At 49.0% G+C, this 20,236-nt stretch overlaps 1 protein-coding gene across 2 annotated transcripts in view; it reads left to right on the forward strand.

The window, feature by feature from the left end:
* The window catches only part of FAM107B (family with sequence similarity 107 member B), a 191,537-nt gene that overhangs the window by 121,815 nt on the left and 49,486 nt on the right, over positions 1 to 20,236 (forward strand). Inside the window, exon 1 of one of the 2 annotated variants that reach the window (XM_074358511.1) lies at positions 2,490 to 2,659. The exons of the other annotated variant lie outside the window; for it this stretch is intronic. The gene's annotated coding sequence lies outside the window, so the exon portion shown is untranslated. Of the gene's footprint in view, positions 1 to 2,489; positions 2,660 to 20,236 lie in introns of those variants that run through there. 2 annotated transcript variants of the gene reach the window in all.

A 20,236-nucleotide genomic window follows, 5' to 3' on the forward strand; every position in this document is an offset into this window, starting at 1 on the left:
CGAATGAGTTGCCCGTTTCTGTTTCCAGGGTAAGGAAAAGTCTGTGTGATCACCTATCACATCCAGACTCTGTCCACTGTCCTGGCATCATAGAAGTCTGTCCAGGCTGCTTTGGGGTGACATTACAGGCTCACTGGTGGGTCAGTGCTTTTCCAGGGTTAGAATCTAGAATCCAATGCACACTTCTTGTATTAGTCTCTTTGCTTTGCTCAAACAACAGACACTTATTGTCTCACAGTTCTGGAGGTTGGAAGTACAAGATCAAGGTGTTAGCAGAGCTGGTTTCTGGTGAGGTGCCTTCCTGGCTTACAGATCACTGCTTTCTAGCTGTGTCCTCACATGGCCCCTGTGTGCATGCACAGAGAGATCTCTGGTGTCTCTTCTTCTCATCACCAGCCCTACCAGATTAGGTCCCCACCCTCATGATGTCATTTAAACTTAATTAGCTCCCCAAAGGTCCTACCTCTAAATACTGTCACATTGGGGGTTAGGGTTTCAATATATGAATTTTGGGAAGACATGACTCAGTCTCTCGCATTTCTTATACTCCAGACACTACGTTAAGCAGGAGGATGTAAAGATATGTATATATGTCAAGTATCAACTTTGCTCAAGGAGGGCACATATTTATAATACAGTGCACTCATTATAAGGCAGTGCTAAGAATGGGAGGGGCAGGAAAGTCCATTCAGTTTGAGCAGGTCAGGAAGGCTTTTCAGAGGAACTTGGGTCTCAGAGAGGAGTGGCGCTCTTGGGGGGCTGGAGCCAAGGTGAACGTGTGCTAGGCCGAGGGGAGGCACGTGGAAAAGCCTAACAGGTGGCAGATTCTTTCGTCCAGTCCTCATATTCACAAAACAGGGCCATTTACACATATAGTGTTCTGGTGGAGGGAGCAACAGGTTCTTGTCTGGGCGGTGCAGCAAGGGCACAGGGGCGTTGTCAAGATGATGCCAAGAAGTATGCTGCTGTATGGGATACTGCACGAAGGAGCTTGAACTGGGTCATGCAGTAGGATTTGGGCACCTGACAAACGGTTTGAAGAGCAGATTTGCACTTGGAAAGGGGGAAGCAGTTTGGAGGAAAAGCGTAGGTGAGACTGGAGGCTGGAGACAGTGGGGAGGCCACTGCCACCGTGTGATAACTGACCCCAGAGGCCAACTGTGGCAGAACCAGTGGGACGGGTGTCGGGTGGGCTACCCAGGCATCCCATAGAATGTGAGTACTGGGAAGTGACTCCTCTGTGGGGAGTGAGGGGAAAATTGAGGCTGAATCCCAGGTTCTGGTTTGGTGCCCAGTGGACCCATTGTTGAGAATAGAAACAACACAACCCAAGGATGGGGGAGAAGTAAGGCTTGTGGGAAATGCCATGGATAAAGTTCACACAGGTCAGTTTCCTGGGCTGGGAAGGAGCTCATGTCTACATCCTGTGGCAGGTGATCCCACCCCTCAGTGGGCTTAGTGGCCTAGAGATGACCAGGCTCTCAAGTGCCATACACTGAGAGCATCTTTGAAGGAAGTAGTTTATTTATCAAAATCTACCAGTGATATGACTTTTTTGTGTGATCATGACCAAGCTGTTTCAGTCAAAAAAGCTTCCCAATAAATAAACCCTTATTCATCTGTTGCCAAGAAAATTACAAAGGTTTGATCTAAAATCCATTACCTGCTATCTTTATATTGTCTGTTACTCTGAAACAGATACGTCCCATTTTTGTACCTGCTGTGATTCAGGTAGATTGTAATCTAAGAGGCTCAGGGTTGGGCAGAGAAGCAATTTGCTGTAAGAGAGCTGAGAAAAGTGAATATCAGAGAGAAAAAAAAGCGGTGAAACAAACCCCTTTCTCCTTTCCAACAAATTTAAATCTCCAAGTACCCTTTGAGGAGAAGGAATCTGAACAAATTCCCAGGTCACTGGGTTTCAAGCTCTGGTTTGAGAGTAAATTCTTACAATGACAACAAATCTGATTCCTTATGTGTCCCCCCACCCCATTCCCTTTGAGTTTTCTTCGGTGACGTATTGGCAGAATTTCAATAGGAATAGTGTCTCTGAGTGTCACAGGCGTGGAGTGGAGGTGGAGGCCAGACACCCACCAGCCAAACACTCCCGAGTACTTGGGGTCCTGAGTGTGTGTGTGTGTGTGTGTGTGTGTGTGTGTGTGTGTGTGTGTGTGTGTGTGTGTGTGTTGTTTAATTGTGGGCCCCACAAACGGGTTCCCGCCGCCTTTAATTTCCCATTTCTCTCTCTCATCTGTTGACACTCAGTATTTTTCTTCCAATATTCCCTCTGCTTCGAGAGTTTCCGAAGCCAACCAAACTGAAGCCACAGAAGGAAAACCTCCCGGGGCCAGATTCGCAGACTTTCTCCCTGCTCAGTCCCCTTGGGCCGGAGCGCGGAGCAGCAGCCAGCGCGGCGGGGCGTGTCTGGGGCGGGGCCTCGGCCGCCTAGCCCCGCCCCCGCCCCGCCCCGCCGCTTAATTCGGACTCGCGGGGCCGCGGGGTGTGAAACAGCCGCCCTGCGCCGGACCGGCCGCCGTCGCCGTCTGAGCCGCCGCCCGCGCCGCCTCCGCGCCGCCCTGAGCCGCCGTGCCGCTGGGCGCCGCCGCAGCCTCCCGGAGCGAGCGCCGGGGAGGGAGCCGCGCGCCTTTGTGCGCGCGCCGAGGTGGGTTCGCCTCCCGCACTTACTTTGCACACAAAGACTGGGAGCTCGGAGGAGGCGGGGTGCCCGCCGGGACCCGGCGCGGCCGCCCGCCCGCCCGGACGCCCAGCACGAGGGACCCCCGGGCGGGAAGGGCGGCCGGACTTACCCTCCCCGCGGCCGGCGGTGGGGCAGGGGTCCCTGCGGGCGCGGGAGGACGGCGCCCGGGCCACCCCTCGCCGTGCCGGCGGGCGGGCGTGGGGCGCGGGGTCGGGGCGTGGCGGGGGGGCGCGCACGGGGGTCTCCCGGCCCAGGGGGTGCTGGGGAGTCGGGGGGCGCCGCGGGGGAGGCGAGCCGGGGCGGCCTCCTGACTCGTCTTATTGTTGCTTCCTTGGCCTTGAAAATGGAGAGACCCTGCCTGCCGCGGGGGATGCGCTGCCCACCCGGTGCGCCGCGCGCGGCCAGATGCCGAGCCCTGGGCGCCCGGCTCGCCCCCCGTTGCCCCGGCCGCCACCGAGCCTCCGCCTGGGCAAACAAAGGGGCCGCGCCGGTGGTGGGGGTGGTTGGCCCGCTGGTTTAAAGGTGGACTGGGGCACCGTTTCCAAAGAGTCTGCAAGTAACTTTTCCATTTTTGACTTCTGTCCTCTTCTACTACTCCAGTGAACCTGGTGTGTTGGGTGGCGTCTGCACCCAAGAAGTCCTAAAATTTTGGTTTTCATAATTTCTCCCCAAGCATCTCCAGGTCCCCCGGGGATGGCGTGGACGTGTATGGCTAAGTTTTGACAGGCTGTGTAGGGGGTGGTAACAGCCCTTCTGAAATGGGAAGATGTCCTGTTGAGGAAAAATTGCAAGTATTCTCAGCAGTAGGCCACCACACACTTCCTTCCTCCGAAGGACTTTAGGCAGTGCCAGCAGAGCCCAGTTATTCGATTGGAATGAGTGTGATGTTCGAGATAAATACAGAAAACCGGGTTGAGGCCTGTTAGTCTTGGCATTTGTAACTTGAGAATTTCTTGCTAACCTGTACTTAATTTTCTCCCGAGGCAATGTGCCCCCTGTTTCACGTTGGAGATTTTAGCTGTCCATGTTGCTTTAAGTTGACACACTATCTGGGGTGTCTGTCTAGAGAAGATTTCGTGGTGCTAGTAGTTTCCAGTATAAAACTTTTCAGTATAAAATTATATGTTTATTAAAACATTGGAAAGAAATGTAGGGAAAGAAAAAGTCACTTAGGTTCCCAGCCACCCCAACACAACCTTGATGAAGGTAAAGGCATCTTTGCATGATTTATGGCTTGGCAGGCATGGGTGTGTGTGTGTGTGTGTGAATAAATGGGGGAGTTACTGATTATTAATCTTTACTGCTCACATCAGTCGAAAACATGACCTCTAATAACCATCGTCTACAACAGTGTTTTGCCAACAAGTTGTTAGAAATATATTTTCGTATAGCCTTGCAACTAACCACCTGTACACGAGGGAGAGGGAGAGGGAGGAAGTAGAACAAAGGAAGTTCCACTTAATAGGGAAGAATGGACTGACAGAAACATTTTATGGACTGTATTCTTTGGATTTCAAGGAGTAGTTTGGGACTGACAATTGTTTTAAAAAAAATTAAAAGTCAACCTTTCAGCTTTTAAAATATTTTAAAAATAAAATTGTGTTCTGAGAGTCATGAGAAATACGGAATGGAAAGGAACTTTTTTTTGTAGAACAAGAAATATAGCTGGTTTTATAACTGCTAAAACACCTTGCTACTAAAAGACCTTGCACTGAGAAAGTAAAATAAGAAGGCTTTTCCTGTGTGTACTGAGTAGTTTTGAGTGTGTGTATTCTGTGAAAAAAACAAAAACCACGTTGTTCCGCCACAGAGTGGGCCACCGAATGTTTGTCCTTACATACTTTTATTTTCCACTTGTAAAATTTTCCAGCATTTAATTTCTCCAGTGTGCAAAGTGAGAAGAGGTCTTGGAGACAATTGTGTAGAAGCACTAGATTGATCGCTAGGATGATGCAATACTTTTTGAAGGTAGAAGAATTTACAAGAAGGAAGTTGTGGTTAGGTACCGTCAGGTGCAATCTTTGTTCCTGTTTCTAACATGGGACTCCTTAATCTGCATGCGTGCTTGGGGGGGGGCCCTGTATCCCCAAGTTTCACATCCTCATGTTCAACCAACCGAGGATTGAATCTGCAGGTGCCAAACCTGTGCACAAAGGGCCAACTGTATTCATTGTTCTACACTATTTTGTATCAGAGATTGAGCATCTGTGGATTTTTTGGTGTCTGAGGGGGTCCTTGAACCAGCACCCTGTGGATTCAGAGTGTGGACTGCAGTGACCTGTGAGTGTGTGTAGTATATAATGTGCTGTAAAAATGGTACCTTTCTACATACAGAAGTCAAAAGAAACCAAAATAGGGAATATCAGAATCTTTACATCTTATTTTTCAACCTTCCTATGGCCTTGAACAGTCTAAGCAGTACAGCCAGGCTGGACATGAGGTCGGAGTTGAGTAGCTTTGCTCTTAAAAGGTCTGTTGCTTTGTGGGTAGGAGAGAAAAGTTTGGGAATAGTCCAAGGTTGCAGACCTGCAATGGCCATTTGTGATGGGCAGCCACTGGTCCCTGTGGACTGGAGATTCCATTCCTAGGATGTTTAACATAGACTTGGTTTGTGCTTGAGAGAAGTGCCATGGGAAGTCCTGTTCCTGCACTGTTTGTAGTAGGATGAGTGCTGTTGTCCATTTATTCATCCCTTTGATTTCTTTATTGTTTAAAATGTGACTAGTAATGGTGGAAAAATTTTTTACTGATCTTTGGAGGGAGTGGTTGAAGGGTGGAAAACTTTTCTCCAAAAAGAGGGAATGTAGTAGATTAGTAATTTGGCTTAATATTCTTAATGTCCCATCTACTCTTTCCCTCCAGACTTCTCTGTGCAAACATTTGGAGAGAATGGGCCAGAAAGCTTTGTGGGGTGAGATCTAGATTTTAGGCATTTTTAGAAGTCCTTGGATAGCTTGAGATAGTGACTTGTCGGCTTTCTTTAGGTCTGGAGAAAGTAGCTGTGGGCACTGACCCATCTTGTGTCTCACTTTGGCCTCACGTTGTATAGGGCAAGCTCTGTGTGACCGAGAAGTCCGTGCGCACGGCCTGGGGCCATGATGATCTGATGAGACTCCACTGCTTTTCCTTGTGTAATTTCCTTGTCTCATCTTTTCCTTTGTGAACCAGACCAGTTTCTCCCTTTTCCTTCTAGTGCAAAATGCTGGACCCTGTCCGTCTGTACTGTAAACTTTTCCTTATGCTCAGTACCTAGGAAACTCCACTGGAAAGATGCTTTTACTTCATCTGATTTGTTGATCCCAGGATCCCATCAGTAGGAGAAAGAAAATCACTGGCGGCTGCCACTTCACCGTGGTAAATGGACAAGGGGCTATTTCTAAGGCTGATGGGGGAAGCTGTTTCCTGTTCAGTCCTTCATTGAACAAACATTTCCTTCCATCTTCCCATGTGGTGGCACTGTCCCAGCATGGGGTATACTGCAGTTGACAAGACTGATGGGGTCCCTGTCTGCGTGGCAGGGCAGATGAGAAAGATATTTAAAGAATTGTATAAAATTACACAGATTGTTTAATGACAGTGATGAGAAGAGCTGTGCAGGGAAGGTAGTCCTTTGTGAGTTAAGGTATCTTGGAAAGAAGGGGGTAGACCCTAGTGAAGGCTGCGGGATTAGGTTTCTGACTGGAAGGTGAAGGGTCTGGTGGGGCGAGGCATGGAGTGGGGTGAGTGTGATTTGCCCAGGGCTGCTTGATGTAAGAACATGGTGGTAGGGCCTCAGTGGAACAGATTTGGAGGACTGTTTGGTTTTGTCTAGAATTTGGCTGAGGGATTGGGACGCTTTCTAGTGCAGAATTGAGGAGGGACTGGGAAACCCTGGTATTGTTCCTGTGTTCTCACTGAAGGCCAGTGGCCTGGGGAAGCCAGCTGAGGTGGGTGCCTGGTGATCTCAGCTGATCTGGGGCACTCCCGGGAGCTGAGGGCTAGTGTTATGTGGGTTGAGGGGGGCACGTGACTACATCTGGGTGCACCCGAGGCTCTGTTACAAAAGATAAGACAAGGGGCTTGTGGGGAAATTGTGGGAAGACTTACTTAAGAATGTTTTTCAAACTGGGGTGAACTGTAGGAAGGAAAATGGGGGGAGATGCAGAAGGAGGAAGTAGTGTTGCTTTAACATGAGGTGAACTCTTAACAGTTCAGTCCTATCAAAAACTTCATTAAGGCCAAGCAGCTGGTGCAAAGCAGGTGTAAAGTAGGAGCTGTAGTCTGTGCTGTGTGTGGCGGGGGAGGTGGGAGGGAGACGTGGTTTGATGACAGTGTTGCCTACACACAGCAAAGTCTTGGGGTTCTGCCTTGTGAAGAAGAGCACCCCTTGCCCCTCTTTGAGGCCATGAAGCGTTGCGACCTCTGGGCTGTCCGCAGTGCTGTTCCTGGCTGTGCTACCAAATCATAAATCCTTCGCAGCTTCTGTGGGGAGAAGTCTTGAACGGGGGATTGCAGAGCCTAGGGAAAAGATAGAAAAAATGCAGGTAGACCAGCTGTCCACATGCTGGTGGGCTGTAGGCACGTGTTGTCTAGAGGACTTTCTTGCCTCATCCTCTTCTCCTTTCTGTTGTCAGTGCCAGCCTGTGTTACAGCAGAGTGTCTGTGGGTCACAGCCCAGCTCAGTGCCGGCCCTGGGTGAGAGGGATGGGATTGGGGAACGGGGCACGTTTCTTACTGTGCTGTAGGGGAACGGTTTGGAGCTTTGAAGCCAGACCTGTCTGAGTTGGAACCCAGGCCCCAGCTTTGTGATCTAAAGCTGTTTGTGAGGTGAGCTTAGCAAGATCTGCCTCCCACGGTGCGGCGCCCGCCTGAAGCCCCAGACACGGTCTCAGAGACGTGGCCGGCCACGGGGCTTAGGGTCTTGAGCCTTTGCCCACAAAGCGTCAGTAACAGCGGAGGTGCCACGATGCCACCGAGGTGCACGGCGGGCGGGGTGAGGGGAGAATGAGGGACTTTCTCCCTGCTCTCTTCGCCCGGCGCCGCAGGGTACATTCATGCCCTCAGGAGTGTTTTAAAGATAACTGGGCTCCAGTGTTAGAAGTGGCATGATTTAGTCTATCCTTGGATACAGGCTTGGCGCTCTTCGTGGAGTGTCACAGTCAGGTGTCTGGGAGAGGCTGCGATCCTGTGGTGTAAGCTGTCTTGTGTCTTTGTGAGCCTAGCATGCTCCGTGAGTGTTACAGTGAAAACTCACATTTTACCCAGGTTTTTCAGGCATCTGGGCCTGATCCATGCTAATGAGCTTACAAAGCCGTACAGTCACATTATAAACTCCCGCAGTAGAAATAATCGGAAGGTGTTCACCAGTGTCTGATAGAGCTGTGTCAAGTTCCCCTGTGCTGCCGGGAGTTAGGAATGTCATTATGGGGAGGCATGTGTAGAAGGACTTTCTTTCAAATGTTCTTTTCCCTTACAACTCAGTGTCATTTAAAATAAAGCTGTGGTCGGCGTCTTCCTTTCCTTTTTTTCACGGATGCCCAGAGTAGTGTGTGTTGGAAAGAGAGAGGCCTAGTCTTCTGAAATGTTCAGAATCCCAGGCCCAAGTTCACTGTTAATTAGTATGTGTATGGTTTTCGAGCAGGTCATTTATTTCTCTGTGTCTCCTTCCTCATCTGGACCGTGGAGGTCATCCTCCTTGCCCCCCTCCTAGAGCGGTCTGCAGGGCGAGGTGAGAGCCTGCGCTCTCTGTGCCCGGTGGCACACCCGGGGATGTGACTTGTCCCTCCTGGGACTGCCCTGGGGTTCTGATAGTGTGCCGGCCACCCCTGTAGGGCAAGGTGGCGCTTGGAAGGTGAGAGGGGGCAGGGCTCAGAACAGGAGGACCACCGCATCATCCCTGAGGCTCCTGCTAGAGAGACCGCAGTCATTCCGTGCTCGGGGGGCGAGGCACCGTGGGTGGTGCTAGACTGTCAGACTGAGTCGGTTAACCCAGTAGGGCTTCCACCTTCTGATCTGTGAAACAGAACAATGACACATGTAATAATATTATTATTTTTATTATTACCTACTAACAGTTCCTGAGCATTCCCTAGCTTGCAGGTGCTGTGCTAATTGCTGTGTGTCTTTATTCCTTCAGCGATTTTTAAATTTTATTTTAAAAAATATTTCATATTTTATTTTTCTCTGTGCCAGGCACTGGGCCAGACTCTGGGGCCAGGACGGTGCGTGGGACTGACAGAGTCCTGCCTGCCCGGAGCGTCTGGTCCAGTGGGAAGACGGCGTGTAAACGAGTGTGCAGATAATACGATTCCAGGTGGTGTCGGTGCTGTAAGAAAAGTCAGTCCGGTCAAGGGGCTGGAGTCAGGCAGGGGAGGAGGTGGGGTTTTGAGTAGGGTGCGGCCCCTGTGAGGAGGGGAACTGGAGATGTGAGGGAAGGAGGGGGTAACCTGGCCCCTCTGTCTGTGCAGAGGCCAGGGGCCAGGGCGCTCACCTGCTGAGCTGGGAGACCCCACGGATTCTGAGCAGGAGGTGGTGGGGACAGGCCTTGTGCGGGGTAAGTACCCTGGTGGGTGGCCGCCAGGACTTCAGGGGGCAGGAGTGGCAGCAGGGGGACCAGTGGGAGGCTCCTGTGAGTCCCTGGGGGCTGGGACGAAGTGGTTTGATGGATACCTGAAATATTTTGAAGATGGAACCCTCAGGACTTGGTAGTGGGTTGGAGCTGACATGTGAGAGGGAAAGAAGTCACGAGTGACACCTGCGTGTTTAGCCTCCGTGACTGGGTGAGGGGTGGTACCAGTTATTGGTCTGAGAAGCCTGGGGGAGGATGATGAAATGTGCACAGACAACCTCTGAAATCAGGACTGTTAGGATTCCCATTTCCTGGATGTGGAAAGTGAGGGTTAGAGAAGTAACAAGTTTGCCATGTAGGACAAAGCCAAGCCCTGGGTTGTCAACCGTTTTCCAAAACTCTGAAAGGCCTCAGTTTGCTGTCATAATAGATTGGTATGAAAACCTGTGCAAACACTTTGAAAACACTTTTTGTTCCCCAGTGCAGCTTTATTGAGGTATATACTGTACAATTCGCCCAGACTTGCTCCTGACTGGCAGTAGCCTTGAGGAGAGGGGATGTGATACGGGGAAGTCAAACCAAATAAAATGCAGTTCCATAATTTCTAGTAAATTTGTGCAGTTGAGCAACGTCGCTAGACCAGTTTTAGGCTCTGTAGTCAGTTCCTGTTCCCATCCCCAGTTTCAGGCAAACGCCGATCGTCTGTCTCTAGGGTCATGCCTTTTCTGGAACGTCCATACATGGAGTCATACAGTTTGTGGCCTTTTGTCTGGTTTTGTTCGTTGAACCGAGAAGTTTCCAAGGTTCATCCACTGTTGCATAACACATCTGCTTTCAAGGCACATTCTTTGCTTTTGTCCAAAAGAGGTGCTCTGTGCTGATGGGAATGATTTCCACCGAGATGGGCCTTCAGATCCTGAGACAAATAAAAGCATTTCCCAAGCACTGACTGTTAACACCAGGCGTGGCTTTTCGTTCGCTACCTCCTGTGGTCTTCCGACACATTCCACGAGGGAGGCCCCAGTAGTGCTGGTGTGTGGAAAGTAAGAGCTTGCCCCGGATTATAAGAGCTGGGGTCAGACTGGGGCCTTCTCTTTGCAGATTTATGCCTCAGCCGCTCCTCCTCCGTGTTTCCTTAACCATGTGATGAACCTTTTGACGTCTTAGTCTCAGAAAGGGCTTGGAATCCCAGTTGGAATAGTGCACTTCCGTGCAAATCTAAAACTACAGTTTTAAGGAGGGTATTTGCACGACATTTTAATTTTGGCCTTACAGCGTGGAAATAGCATCTTCAGGTCATCTGTATGTGAGAGCTTTGTTGGGTGTGGTGTGAGGGTGGTGCCACACTGAACACCCGTAATTTTGTCATTAGGCAGAGCTCGTGTGTTTGAGTTGTGTTTTAAATACTATGTTTACCAATAATGCCATTTTTTGGTACGAAGTTTCCCAGGACTGCTACCTTATTATTAATGGGTGGGATTTAATTAGGCATCATGCATTTTTTCAGAATGTTCATGTCACTATACTAGATATTAATGCGTTTCCCCCTCTGCGTAACAATTCTGTATTTAAACAAGTTTTTCCAGCTCATGTATCATCCGTTTTGGAGGATTTCGTGTTCCCGATTGAGCGTTCTTTGTGCATCACAAGTGTCTGAAAACTGTGGGAAGAGTTTCAAACACTTCACATCTTACTGTCTGTACTTTTTTTTTTTTTTTTAAGATTATCAGGTAGCTTGGTAAGAGCTAGTTACATCATTTAGCCATGAAAAGTGATAACCTCTTTGGAATAAGGACTAACTTTGCCGCAGGATTCTGCCCTTGGTTTCTGTAAGGCACTTCGTACTGGTGTCACAGCTTCCTGACTTTCTAAAATGGGATCATGGCATCGGTAAACTGACTCCTTAAGTCTGGTACGCCTTTCATTGTTAGGGATTTCGGATTATAGTCTCAGTTTACTAGCTCAAAATAGCAAACTGAAAAAGGAGGCTTTTTATTTTAGAATACTTGGTTTTAAGAGTTAAAAATGAACAGTATTAAATTTTGATCTGGAAATATTTCCTTCACATCTTTGTTAATCTCTGCCTTATGGTTAGAGCCGCAGGGGAGTCTACTCTTTTTGAAAAGGGCGAACCCAGAGAAATGCCAGGTCTTGAAAGTTGGGCGGCCGGGGACAACCATTGTTCCACACCCGTTGGACAATTCCGGAGAGTGGCAGGTTAAAAACCCTTATAACTTGAACTAGAAGCTTTGGGAGACTTAGGATTTGGGGCAGAGATTGAGACTGAAATAGCGTAGTGAAGAAAACTATCTTGAGTTCCCATTGCACTCTGTTTAGCGTTACTGTTTGCCTTTGCTGGACAGCTTGCTCCCCTGATGCAGATCAACAGCCCACAGAGCTCTGAAGTTGGACACAGGTCCCCATGGATTTCTGTCTGTGGTGTGGACTTGCTTCCGACTGGCAGTAGCCTTGAGGAGAGGGGGTGTGATACGGGGAAGTCAAACCAAATAAAATTTAAATTGCCAGAGGTATAAGTGGATGGAGCTGTTTATGGAAGATGTGTGCCCTGAGCTTTATGTACATTGTGCCTCAATTAAGAAAAAACAAACAGGCAAAAACTACACAAATCCTACAGGGACAGGAGCTGCTGGGGTGGAGCATTGTTCAAGAATGTTCAAGAATCAAAGTGACCTCTTGGATGTTCATCTCGTTTCCTTCTCTCCTGGTTCATAGGTGCCCTGCTTGCTTCAAATGCTGACTTACCTGCTCAGAGCATTGATTTTATGCTTTGTACAGGAATGGGTTTCATGTGAAGCTCAAGGCTGCTAGAATCCTGTTGACAAAAATTGTGCAGGCACCTGTAAATTTCCTCTCTAGAGTGCTGCAGGAACTGGTTCTTGCTCTGCTAGCCAAGGTCTTCTGAATCTTCTTACTGAGGGTTTCCCCTTCCTGTGCAGAGCTGGGAGTGGCCCAGTTTCTGCTCATGGGCCCTGCCCTTTCAGTTGGGGAGTGGCTGGATGTGCAGTTCCAAAACATCAGAAGGCGAGGGGTGGGGGCAGCCCCGGGATGTGCAGGACTCTCCACACTCCCTGCACTGATTTCACCCCTCGTTAGTTTGAAAGTGTCTTTGAATAGTTGGTTTCTTCACACCAGGGTCTGAATAAAGCCCACATGTTGCATCTGATACGCTTCTTGAAGCTTTAACTCTAGAACAGCTCTTCTGCCCCACCCTGTTCTCCCTGAGTTACTGCTTTGCTGAAGAAGCAGGTCAGTTGTCTTGTAGAATGTCCTGCAGTCTGTACTTGGCTGAGAGTTTTCTCTTTAAATGTGTTCCACTAGTCTCTGTATTTCTGAAAGTTAGTGCTAAAGCTTGATGAGATTTGTTGATGAGAAACAATAAAACATCCAGTTATCTTACCAGCAGAATGGGTTTACTGGGAAACAGCAAAAAAGAATTGCAATTCAGGATGTGCAGCTTAGGGTGAACCACAAGCAAGTCCAGAGAACGAAGCAGAGGAACGTTCTTTTATAGGGGAGAAGGGGGGTTGGGAGGGGCTGTTATAAACAGTCCATTGGAGGAAACTGGGAGTTCAAAGTATTGTGGCTTTTCATTGGCTGAGATGTGACAGTCTCTCCTCCCTTCCTCCTGCTGGGTGGTAAAGTGGCTACCTTCTTCCTGTTGGAGAAGCAGTTGACACAGAGTGATAGGACATGAGAATACCCCCTTTTGGCCTCTTGATTCCATTTTAAATGAGGTTTCTGTTCATTTTCGTAGGTTTATATTCAGCTTTTAGGGGCAAGACTAGTTGGTGGTGGTACACTCTTTGTGTCCCATCATCTCAGGACTGTCTGATTGTCTCCCCTGTAGTGATACTGTGGTTGCTCATTGGGCTCATGTGGTGGCAGCTTGATCCTTTCATGATGAATCAGCCTTTCTCCCAGTTCTGTTAGCATCCACTGAGGACTGTTGCCTGAATTGATTATTTCATTAGAGGTTGTCAATTCTTCTGTCTTAATGAGCATGTTAGTGAGTGCAAGATGAGATTTAAATGGGCCAGGGTGCTTCTACTTGGGGACATTGGAGGATTAATAGAGAAGCAATAACTGGCTTGGCTTTATCCAATCATAACAGGTACTTCCAGTCATTAGAGCTAATTACCGTGCACGCAGTCTTTTATGAATATACTGCTCTGGGTTCATTTTATTGTAAGTCTTGTTTTGCAGCAGTGTTAAATTCTGTTGGTATTTACTAACTTGGGTGCCTGGCCACCACCTAAACTAAGAGATCACACCATGGGTTTGTTTATGAGTCAGAATTCCATGTGGTGGTGTAGACTATGATAGATTATCTTTGTCAACAATTGTTTAAAATTTCCTGACACATAAGGGAATTTATGCCCCATCTTCCCTTATAAAAGAGTAAGTAAGTCATTGATGAGTTTAAATGAACAGGAGGAGAATGATAAATCTGAAATAGCTGGGTTTCTCTTCTGCCGAGATATCAGAGAAATGGACCTCTGCTGGCAACTTGCGACTTCATTGTTAAGATCGGAAAGGATAGATTATTGCCTTGTTTCCAAGCAGGAAGTAATTGGGAGTTCCTTTTAAAGGAGGGGGGTTATAGCAAATGAATTTAATTTGTGTGTGCTCCATCACTGCCAGGGGACACTGGGACATGTTACAGTAGCAGTCTGACTTGGGGACAGTCCCAACATTTCAAGGCCCCTGGGATGGAAATATATTGATTCCTCCTGTCATGGGCAAGCCTTCCTTTTGCCAGAATGTGCTCCTGGAAACCACATTGTGAAAAGGACCTTCATAAAGCTGGTTCTAGGATCCTCACAGGCACAGTCTCATGATTAAGGAGTTGTGCCAGTGACCAGACAAACAAATCGTGGCTGTGACCAATAAGTCATAAAGGTGGGACCTTTAAGGACCCTAAAAGAATTTGAATTGTAAACTGTCCTGAATTGTCACAGAGGGATTGAGCTTGGGGAAGCCTTGGAGATCAAGAGATCTCTAATGTAGACTCTTTTTTTTTTTTTATGAATAAACCAACACTCAGATGTGTTAACTAGCTTGACCAAGACCACACAGCTAATTATTGGAAGAATTGGAACTAGAACTCATCCCAGAATAACAATCACTGACACCTGGGTGTTTTTATATGTGGGCTAAATGCTTTCTGTGCGTCATGTTTTGATGCTGGGCCTATGACGCAGGACTCTAACTGGCTGTACTTCACTGAGGAGGACACTGGGACCTAGAGACTGGCAGTAGTTTATCCAAGGTCACACACAACTCAGATACAGTCAGCCCTCCGTATCTGCAGGTTCCGCATCTGTGGATTCAACCAACTTCTGGTTGAAAATATTAAAAACTATTTTTTCCAGAAAGTTCTGAAACGCAAACCTTGACTTTGTTAGGCGCCTTAGTTATTTATGTAACGCTTCCATTGTACGTACAACTATTTTCATAGCATTCACGTTGTACTAGGTATATGAGTAATCTAGAGGTGATTTAAAGCACACGGGAAGATTTGATTTATATGCAAGTACTACACTACTTTATGTAAGGGACTTAAACACCTGTGGGCTTTGGTGTCCCAGGAGTCCTGGAACCCAGCCCCCTGTGGATAGGGAGGGACGGCTGTACACTCACTGCAGAGAATGTGAGCTTGTCCTCCCAGCAGCTGTGCCTGTTCTGCACGCTTTCTGCTCTCCTTCCTTCCTCCTTTCCTCTTACTCTTCCTTATTATTATTATTGTTATTATTGAACTATATTATTCCTCACTTAAGGAATTATTCCTGCTTCGCCCCTCCCACCCTCATGGGCGTCTACACCAGATGTGCTGAGCCCCTTGTGTGAGCCCTGGTTGATTGGAGGGACGGGCTGGGAGCTGAGGATGGAGGGCCAGAGCTGGAGCTCTGGAGCCTAACTGGAGAGAGGACCAGAGACCACGGGGCTTAAGGGTGTGGATATGGCTGAGAGCCGGCTCGGGTGCTGTAACAAACACCAGAGACTCGGGGGCTTAACAACAGACGTTTGTTTCTCACAGTTCTGGAGGCTGGGAGTCCATGATCAAAGTTCTGGCAGATTTAGTGTCTGAAGAGCCAGGGCCCTCTTCCTGGTTTGCAGACGGCCATGCTGCTGCAGCCCCACACGGCGGACAGAGATCCTCTCTTGTGTCTTTTCTTATCAGGGCACTAATCCCATTCACATGACCTCATGACCTCATCACCTCCCAAAGGCCCTGCCTCCAGACACATGAGGAGTTAAGGCTCCAACAGTGAATCTCGGGGAGATGCAAACACTGAGCCCCCATAGCAGTGGGCCAGGTGAACAGAGGTTTAGGATCTATACACAGGCAGGGGTCTTAGAGACAAAGACATGATCTGTCAGGAGGGCAGGTTTTCGGTGGCCCAGGATGGAAGTGCAGTAGGGAGGCTGCGAGGAGAAGCGAGACAGAGGCTGTGGGTCAGCAGAGGAGGGAATCAGGCCAGTGGGTCACCCATCACCAGGAGCCCACAAGGATGGTGATGCAAAAGAAAGGTTCTCACCCCATTCATTTGTTGGTTCACCAGCTCCTGTAAATGCAGGAATGGATTGCTGAGTGAGGGCAGCCGGACGAGACCCCCAGGCAGGAGGGACCCAGGATCAGCATGTGGGGAGGGGAGCAGCCCACCTGGTGCCGCCTGATTTGTCACGGGGAGCTTGGGACGCGTCTTCTTGTTCCAGGGTAACTGTCAGGAGAGCCATCATCCACACCCGGAGTGACCTGGTCTGCTTGGTCAGTCATATCGTCAGGCTGAGTACACGTGTCCTCGGTTGCTGATGAGGGTTTGTTGTGCACGTGACTAAAGCCCTGATCAAAAGTGTGTGTGACTTGAGGTTCTCGGGTGAGCCCAAGGCTTTTAACCTGCCTCACTGAGGCAGCTTTGCTGTGGTCTCCTTGTCTACTTACTGGACCCTGAGAATATTCTGCATTACATGTTTGGGCGTTCTCTTCTCTCTCGGGTTGCTTCCGATGACTGTATTGGCGGCTGTCCGCTGATGCTGTGGACTGCGGATGCCGCAGTGCAGCTGTGGTGGCACAGCTGTCATTGCACCACTTTGCCTGGAGCCGCTTGGGAGACGCTGCTCTGTCCCTGGGGCTCCCTGGGCTGCAGGAGCCCCACCTAAGGGACACCTTGGTGGCAGGGACTGGTGAGAAAAGGAAAGAGGAGAGGAGGGGGAGGACAAGGATGCTGTGCCTCCCTTTACTTGTCAGCCTGATGAGAAGGGTTTTGGAAAGTCTTACTTGCCTGGCTGGGGATTGGGGCGTGATGGAGGGGAGGGAGATGGGGTGAGCAGGGCCCAGGACGCTGTTGATAACACACCCTTGTGTTTCTGGATCTATTTGGCATGGGTCCCTCTGTGCCTCCTGGTAAGAGCTTCATTCCCCAAAGGAAGAGTTGACAAATCTTTGGTTTGGATACCAGCGTCACACAGGATCTTGTGCTCTGAGATGGCTTCGTTTGTGATGAAATGGGGTGAAAGGCTCAGAGGGCCTGAGTGCCCTGGGCGGAGAGAGGCCTCAGCTGCACCTCGCCAGGAGGAACTTCCGCACCTGCAGGTTTCTCTGTGGTTACGTGATCGTGGACTGTGTTTTTCCATCTCTAAGTGGAAACTGCGAGGGCAGAATCTTGTCACCTTCTTCTCGTCCTCCTGAGGGTCAGGGCTTCTTCCTGAATAAGGCTGCTGTCCTGGGTTGGACAGGGACGCTGGATTCAGACCCTGAGTGTTGCTTCATAAAGTTCCTAAGGCTCCTGGAGAGAGCCGGGCCTCTTCTTTGTTTCAGAGTCAGCGCGGGTCCGCATCTGAGAGCTGCAGGAGTAGCTCGGAGTCCTTTTGAAAGCATTGTTTACTTCTGTCACCGTATCATTTTCTTCCCACGTTTCCTGAGCTCAGAACCCTCCCTCCTGAGGACTTGCCTTGAAATGCACACGCGCGCACACACACACACACAAATAACACAACGGATCGTTTTATGGGGAAACATTTTCCTGTACTTGATACCGTGTCCCCAGGCCCTGGTTCTCGAGAAGCATCAGCCTTGTGATTCCCTGCAGAGGGTCCCAGCCGCGTCGAAGTACAAAAGACCCTCCAGCGGGTGGACGATCTTGTTTGTTTTCCTTTCCTTTGCTTCTGTTGGTTAAATGCTTCCACTGTGAACGTCTCCCCATCCTTCCTGGCAGCTGATGTTGGCAAGTAAACGTGCAGATTGGTCAGGCCGAGCCTCATCTTCTTCCTGCAACCCCACCCAGCCTGTCTTAATGATTTGGGTGGGGTGGTGTGTCAGACCATGACTTCTGTGACCCCTTTTAAAAGAAAAGAAAACAAAGGGGGAGTGCTGTGCCACACACTGGTGATCTGCCCCAGATGAAAGATATGCAAATGGAAAAGGACAGCCAGCGGGTGCGTGGGTGGATGCCCAGGGAGGTGAGCTCGCACCCCGTTTTCCGAGTTTCGTGGTCCGTACATGGGTCTGCATTTCATGTCGCTTGTCATTAACGAACAGCAGATACTTTCCCTGGGGTCTGTTTAGTTCTAGGTTACATACATCTCCCTGAAGAGTCCTGACTATTTTATTAGCTAAAAGGAAAAGGGTATGCCCTCTCCTCTCTGGCTGGGTAGCTTGGGTCAAGTATGTAAGTTTTCTCTGTCCAGTTTCTTTAAATAGAGAAGCAGTGTGAATTGTTAGGCTCTGAATCACACCGCCTGGGCCCACCTTCTGGGTCTGCAGTTTACTAGCTTGATCAGTAACATGGGGATGATACTGCACACTCACAGAGTTTTACAGTAACGCAGCTGGTGCCCCGGCAGCCTGCCTGCATATAGTGCAGTCAGTTCTCAGATCAGTGTCGAAGAATGTGGGTGTTGATAATAACGTAAACCTCAATGCTCAGGTGCTGTTTTTAGGGGAACTGTTATCTGTCTCCTAGAGGTGTGGTCACCATCTGTTCTCTCATTGTGATCTGAGGGAATTGTCTGAGAACTGTGCATGCATTTCTGGGGTTGACAAGGAAGAGTATTTGAAATCGGGAGTGCCTGGAGAACCTGGATCCCTTGGGTAACTTGCAGCAAACAGGATGTTGACAATACGCTCTCTGGCTGAAGACAGAGTTTTATTCTAACGTACCTGGAGTTTCAGGTGCTGTCACCAAGACTGTGTCCACGGAATGCCCACACGGAAAGCCGTCAACCCGAGCCAGGATCCCACACAATTTTAAGTGACCAGCCTCAACTCCTACAGTGTATCTCCTTATGGCAACTGGGCTTTGACTTCAAAACTGTTGCAGGTGTGGGCCCCTGCAGCTGAGGCCCCAGTTAGATGTCCCCTGGGACCTGCCGATGGCTTTCGGGTGGCTGGGGGTGGCTGGGCGGGGTGTTAGGCATCTCACAGGCCAGCTGATCTCCACCGTGTTTGGTGGCCTGGGGCTCTGATGCCTGACGCAGCTGCTCTTTCAAGTGAGGGAGTGCATGAGAGGCTGGCCTCGCCCTGCCGCCTCCCTGACCTAGTTTCTAGGCACTTCCCTCTTTCGTGTGTTCCAGCCACATGGCCTCTTTTCTGTTTTTCCTAAACAAGCCAGCTCTCGCTTGCCCGGGGCTGGAGGGGCTTTCCAGAGCCACTCTCTGGAAAGCACATGCCAGATACTGAGGCCCTTCCATCACTCTTTGCAAAGTCAGCCCCCGACCTGCACCCCCCTACCCTGCGTCCTTGTCCCCCTGACACTTCCCCAGGCGTGTTGCAGACACCTCGCCTGCTTACTGGGTTTCTCGCCTGCCTCCCGCCCGCCCTCACCCAGGAACCGGTGTTTCCAGCACAGAGACACTCACTGCCTTGTTGCAGCCTCTGCTGGGACCCCAGGTGTCATCAGGTGGGTGAGCTGGCCTCTTCCACTTCCAGAGCGACACAAGATAAGAGGTTGCTAGCTTTTAGTCACCCAGGATAACTAAGCATCCTGTCTTCTCAATAAGCCAGCAGAGGACCTGTTTGGAAAGAACATTCTGTAGAATACATGATTTTAAGTTCCATCTTAGCATGAAGTCAGGATCTTGGGAAGCCAAATAGATTAGCATTTCCTTTCAGTGAATTAAAATGAGTGAAAGGCCAGGCAGAATCCTATGCCTTTGGCCTTAAACAGGTTTTGATTTGTCTTTTTTAACAGAAAATAGCCATGTGTTCAGCTCACTTTTATTTTATAGGATATTAGCCACACGGTTGCCCATTGTTCTTTATCTGAGGTCCAAGTCGGGAACTTCTTTGAGACCATTCTGTCATGATATTTTTTATCCTTTCTTGAAGACAGAAGACGAGATGCCGATTTTCCCCCAATGATGAGAAGTATGTAACTTATTTTTTTGGTCTTGGCCACTAGGAAGCTCAAAACCATATTTAACGCTCAGATCTGGAAATTGTATTAGCCCTAATGTATCCCACTTTGGCTGTTTCTTCTGTAGCGTGGCCTTAACTTTTAAATTCTGTTCGTCTCTTTGCATGTATCACTTTTATTTTGAGGTGCCCTGAATCTTCTTTGGGCGGAACTAGAGAATGACAGAACGATTTTACCCGCCTCTGGTCTCCTAATGAGAGGTACTGAGTAGCCAACTTGGCTTTCAAATTCTTACCTCGTGTGTTTTCGCTCGGGTGATGCAACTGGCAGGAAAAGTCTTTTTTCACTTAGGTAGAGTTTCCATTTCTTTGGCAGATAAGCCCAAGGAAGCAATTTCAGGGTAGTTGCCAGCTGGGTAGGGAGGTAGGAACTTGTAAGTAACCAAGTACAATTCCAAAGTGACTTTCTTTGACTGGTTTTATCTGGTTTATTCCAATTGCGAGACTTTGGTTACTTTGCAGGAGAAAACTTTAAAATAAATAGGACTGTTAAAGGGAACCAGCTAACTTGCATCTGAATTATTAAATTTCTTAACAACAATTTCTGAAGTGTTGCTGT

Source organism: Camelus bactrianus, chromosome 35 (assembly GCF_048773025.1).
Source record: "Camelus bactrianus isolate YW-2024 breed Bactrian camel chromosome 35, ASM4877302v1, whole genome shotgun sequence".
Lineage (NCBI taxonomy): Eukaryota > Metazoa > Chordata > Mammalia > Artiodactyla > Camelidae > Camelus > Camelus bactrianus.